Source organism: Phascolarctos cinereus, unplaced genomic scaffold, assembly GCF_003287225.1.
Source record: "Phascolarctos cinereus isolate Bilbo 61053 unplaced genomic scaffold, phaCin_HiC Scaffold_9;HRSCAF=440, whole genome shotgun sequence".
Classification (NCBI taxonomy): domain Eukaryota; kingdom Metazoa; phylum Chordata; class Mammalia; order Diprotodontia; family Phascolarctidae; genus Phascolarctos; species Phascolarctos cinereus.
This window is the reverse complement of record NW_027556402.1, coordinates 159,885,280-159,891,386: the sequence shown is the minus strand read 5'-3', so window position 1 is coordinate 159,891,386 and position 6,107 is coordinate 159,885,280. Positions and strand designations below refer to the sequence as shown.

The following is a 6,107-nucleotide window of genomic DNA, read 5'->3' as shown; positions in this document are numbered from 1 at the left end:
CTTGAGTATTGGTTAGATTGGCTTAGACCAGGAGTTTTTAACCTGAAGTCCACAGACCCCTTGGGGATCCGTGGATAGATTTCTATGAACTTGGATGGGGATACAGCTTTATGTGAAGATAATTGGTTTCTTATGTATTTTATCATATGCATTTAAAAACATGAGAAGGGGGCCCTGGGTTTCACCAGGCTATCCATGACACTGAAATGATTAAGAATTGTTAGCTGTCTGAGCTAATCATATGACTTTTGATAGCAGGAAGGGACCTTAGAGACATCATTTGAGTCAACCCTTTTATTTTACAGATGAGGAAACTGAAGCTAAAAGAAATGAGATGACTCACCCAGGTTACGTAGCAGAGGAAATACTAGGATTCTGCCACTGGGAAGTGCATTGTTTCTCTTTCCCAATTCCTTTTGGCAATACCAATTCAACTGCTTTTCCTTTACTATCTATATTAGGGACCTTTGTTTGAATTTACTGTTTTTCATTCTTTATTCTATCACACCTCATTTCTACTGTCACAATTATATGTCAAGGCTTAGCTAGAATTCATTCTCCAAAAGGAGAGTAAGCGCTGTGAATTGTATACTTACACATGACAACACAAATTCATTTCTTTGTCCAAGAGTCTTTTTCAATTAATTTGACAATACAGCTACACTGTATTTAGTACACAGATCTGTTCTTCCATGAAAAAATAAGGTGATTCATACTATTCATAAGTTTCAAACCCTTCCTTATCCATCTCAAGCAGTTTATGCGTTTTCTATTCTGATATTACTGACAGCCACCTTTTTTTTCTGTTTCTTTTCCTTAGGAGTTTCACTTTGCTTTTGCTTGCTAAGTCTGACATTCATTCTATGACTGACCTTTATCATTTTTCTTCTTAGAAAATACTAAGCTCACCTCATCACATGTGACTTTATTTTAATTGGCCTTACATTCCAATTTCTCAACTTTTGAATATCTCTCACATCTTAATGCTAGTAATGACTTAAAAAAATTGAACACAAACTAGCAAAAGCATATTTTATGTGTTATCTAGTTCTGGTTGCTGTTTTTCAGAAAATCTACAAAAAAAAAAAACTAGACCACATCCTCAGGAACTTTTTCTTTTCAGGACTCTACAATCCTTCCTGTAACCCAGCTTCGCAATTTCAGAGTCATCTTTGCTTCTTGTCTTCATCATTCCTCATATTTTATCAGTTGGATGCCAAATCTTCTCAGTTCCACTTCCCCAGTATTGCTCTCATCTATCCCCTTCTCTCTCTACTCACACATCCACCATGTCTGCTCACCTGGATAACCTCAGTCATTGCCTGATTGGTCACCCCTATCTCTGGCCTCTCCCTCCCTCTGTCCTCCAAAATAGCTGCCAATACACATATGCCAGTACAAAATACCTCCTTCTACATGAAACTTTTCCTGATCCCTCCCCCACTCCTCACCAATAATTAGTGCCCTCTTTCCCAAGCTACCTTGTTTTTATATAGCTTGTATTAATTTGTATTTATCTCTATATTTATTTTATATGTACTCATATATGTGCTTCTCCTAATTCCAGTTATTTTTATTGGCTCTTCCTCATACCTGGAACTCTCTCCCTTGTCTTCTCTACCTCCTGGCTTCCTTTAAGCCTTAGTTAATGTCCCACTTTCTGCAAGAAAACCTTTCCCAATCCTCCTGAATTTTAATGCCTTTCACCCTGAGATTAGCTCTAATTTACCCTATTTATAGCATTTTTTGTTGGTAGTTGTAATTTCATGTTATCTCCCTCCATCATACTATGAGATCCTTGAGAGTAAGGACCATTTTTTGCCTTTCTTTGCATCCCCATGGCTTAGCACAGTGCCTGATACATAGTAAGCACTTAATAAATGCTTGTTAGCTTATTTTAACTTGACAGAATGTAAATTCATTATGAATAGGGATTCTTTGTTATTTGTATCCCCAGCACTTAGCACAGTGCCTAAAGCATAGTAGAAGCTTAATGAATTCTTGCTGATTGAATGATTGATTATTTTGACTAATGATTTTTATAAATTTGAATCATCAAATCAATCAAAGTAAATTGATTGGAAACAAAAGCTCAAATTTAATCAAACACTAGTTATTTTGGAAGCAGCTGTTGGAATATAATAAGTGGTTGGAATAGGACTATTTCTGTCTTTGTATTGATTTGTGTCAGTGTGTGTATACATAGACACAGGTCAAATATTCATATTTGCTGACAGAGTGATTGCTTTTGAGGCTACAGTAGTTCATAAAGATGACCTGAATAAGAAAGGTGTTGCAATCGCTTCTATGGAGGGAGTATTCATACTAATAAAGTAAAGATGCTTTGCTAAATTACTGAAGAAGAAACATATATGGATTGTACAGTTTATGTTCAATTCAATTAAACAAGCCTTTTAAAGGACGTATTGCGTATAGCATCCTGTGCTAGACACTGAAGTTTAGCTTGTTCTGAAATACAGACATAGAAATGAAACCCTAGCAAATATCAATGCCCCAGATTTCCCTCTAAAGACTTAGAGAATTAAAAATAATATTTTTCCCCTGTGTATAAAACTACATTATTCTTAGCTAGAGCAATGGCCTTTGGGAACGTCTGAGACCATAACTATATCACCTTCTTCTAAGCATGCTGGGCTGGGGTGGGGGGACAGTCTGTGGGATATATTGAATACTAACACTGCCCTCCTCAAATTACAGTTCTATTGATTAACCCTTTCTGCAAAGGAAGCTGTCATTCTCTTAGGCACTGGCATCACTCCTCCATCTTGTTCTCCTCACCCTGCTCTGTGTGGAAGCACAGGAAGGAGGTTAGACAAGCTACAGTGGGAGGGAGGGTAACTCTCTTGGCCCTGACATTTTTTGTTGTTTACTTCTTGGTGCTGCTGCTACAACCCCTCCACATGATTGTCCCAGATTCCTGGAACAACAGCAGCTGTTTCCTGACCTGGAAAGAGGAATGCCAGCTCCTGAGCAGAATCTCTTAATGGCAGACAAACCATCCAGGAAGCCTCTTCAGACCAAGTCATGGAACCAGAACCATTCTTACTTCTGTGAAGGGGCAGCATGAAGTTTACTTTTCATCCACATCTACTGGAACTCTTCTGTTCCCAACACTATCTTGGTTTAGAGCTTCAGTTTCAATGATCACCAGAAAGCTGGAAGTGGACACATTGCTGCCAGTCAGCTAGAAAGACATATGCTTGGAGCAGAATCACCAAGCATTGCCCACAGAAGGAAAAAGTCTCTTACATCTCTTTAACAGTTGCTTTGGTGCCATCCCAGAAATTTTGCTCAATTGAAAAGTCATTTCATAGGAAATTGGCAGACATGCCAAATACTGGAGTAAGCAGACCTCAAACTTCTGACACTGTCCATCCCAACACCTTTTTCATAAGGACAGAAGCAGAACAAGGGACTCTGTATTCACCAGAGCAGACATCTCTCCATGAAAGTGAGGGAATCGATAAAATACTAAAAAGAAAGGAAGGAAGAAAGAAAGAGCAAGCGATAGCCTATGGCTTACTGGAAAGTTTCTTGGAACTTTGTATCCCTTCTCAGCAATGCTTCTAGTCTGTCTTCTAAATTCAAGAAAAATGAAGAGTTGTTCCTTTTTGTTTTTAAAAAAAGAAAGAAAGTGAGAGATCATTGGGTAACTCAAGAAATTCGACACAAATAAATTATTATTACGGCGGTGGATACCAGGAACCAGGTAGTTTCCACAACAGCCAGAGCTTGGGCAAGGCTACAACAGACAATAGCATTTGTTCTTAGGCTTAAGTAATAACCATCTGGTTAGAAATTCAAAAGCTGAAAGACAAACTTTAGTTCAGCCTTCTGCAATATTATCATAAGAGTACCAAATTGAACCATAAGAGTTAGTCTGTTCTGTGTGGAGCACAGTATCCTTCTTATGTTATCAGTATGGACATTTCTCTTTCAAGAGGTCACTGAGAACTTTTTTTGGTAGTGGATATGGCTCTCCATAAATGACTGGCACCTGACTACTGAATTCAAATGTTACTCATCTACTACATTACCTGCCAGTGAGCAGCATCTCCATATGCCACACAGAGACTGCTTCTCCCACAGCTGTATGGCAGTTTGACTCAGTCACAGCAAGGCAAACAGCTAACCCCAATGGAAGTTTCTCAGTATCAAAGAGCAGTCAGAGTCTCAATATAAAATAGTGCTCTAACCCTGACTGACACACAGATGAGGGTGGTTTCTCAATCCCATGCCCAGGTGGGTTCATCTTCCCCAGAACACTCTGGAATGACTATAGTTCCTTAGCATTTGGACCACTCCTACAAAGAACCATTCATGATATTTAACAGTTTGGACAGCAACAATATATTTATGAGAGGATTGGTCCATCTCATCCAGTTTCACAGGCTTGAGAAGTTCTTATGCTAGTTAGCATAGCCAGTGGACAAGAATTGCATTTCTGCTATATCTCCTGACTTATAAATCACCCCTATGTATGAAGGAAGAACTTAATGTAGTTCAATATACAGTAATCCGAAGCACAAAGCTATCAGCATTATATTACATAGGCTCAGGTGTTGGACATCTGCAAAGGTCAACCAGCCAACAAAGCATTCTTACATACCAAAGAAATAGTTGTGCTCTAAACACAACAGCTACTTGGGAGGAACCCTGCAGGCCAATGCAGTATCAAATACAAGACTGCAATTATAACAGACTTCAGCATGCATCACCAGCTGATGATGGAACAGCTAGATTACTATCCAAAGAGAGCATTCAGAAAGACCCTAGGGAATTTGCATGGTGTGATACTAAACTATCTGGAGTCATTCACATGCTACAATATCAGTTTCCATCAGTTAAAGCAAATGCTATGACCTACTTACAATATCTGTGCTTTGGAGATAACAAAATGAAAAGTGAGGTCTGTAGATTAGGAGCAATCAAATATCTGGTTGATCTTTGGGATCACAGAGTTTTGGTAATAAAGAATAATGCTTGTGGTGCAATGCAAAACCTTGTTTATGGAAAATCTACAGATGAAAATAAAATAGCAATAAAAAATGTTGGTGGAATACCTCCCTTGGTACAATTGTTAAGAAAATCTATTGGTGCAGAAATAAGGGAACTTGTGACTGGAGTTCTCTGGAACTTGTCCTCATGTAATGCAATAACGATGACAATCATTCAAGATGCTCTGTCAACTTTAACAAACACTGTGGTGGTTCCACATTCTGGATGGAATAATCCTTTGATGAAGATCATAAAATTATGTTTCAGACTTCACTAGTTTTCCATAACACTACCAGTTGCTCTTTGGGAGAAGCAGCACAGAAACAAACAAGGTCTTGTGAAGGCCTTATGAATTTTTTGTTATATGTGATTCGTGTATGTGTAAACATTCTTGATGATGACAGCAAGACTGTGGAGAACTGTGTGTGCACCTTGAGGAACCCATCCTCTTAATTTGAATTAGAAGTCTCTCAGACGTGGCTACTGGGAATTACTGAATCGGATGATACATTAGGAAAAAGAATCTACCAGCAAAGATTCAGAACCAAATTGTTGGGGAGGAGGAAGGTAGAGTAAGAAGAGAAGGAGAAGGAGGAGAAGAATCCCTGAAAGTAGTGGAATTGAACACATTATGGCAATAGTGAGAACCGTGGAGCATTTCTAAAAAGGATGGGTGGAATCAAAAGCATTTGCTTACACCTGTATCTACGTTAGAGTGCAAGAGATTCAAAATTATATCCCTCCCTCTCAACAACCAACCAGCAGATGACATCTGTCATTCAGTCAGTTGGCAGTACATCTTCATCACCAGCACCTGTAGAAATTAGAGAACCTTGCTCCGAGTATGATAGGACATAACTATCTATACAGTATTATAATAGCCATGATGATGTCATACATAAAAGCGCATATGCTGGTAAGATACCAGTTGGGTGTATGATGCACTGTTTTGCATGTACTCTATGTGCAAAGCTCTAAGTTATTTGAAAAGCTAATTATTCCTGTATTAAGAAATTCCGCTAAAAACAATGAAAAGATAATCAATTCCGTGTTCCATTTTCATCAGCTACTTCCCCCTTTCCTGCCTA

General features: G+C 38.5%; 1 pseudogene; it reads left to right on the top strand.

Moving 5' to 3' along the window:
- Positions 1 to 3,161: 3,161 nt before the first annotated feature.
- On the top strand, positions 3,162 to 5,590 carry LOC110213118 (plakophilin-4-like; annotated as a pseudogene).
- Positions 5,591 to 6,107: the final 517 nt, after the last annotated feature.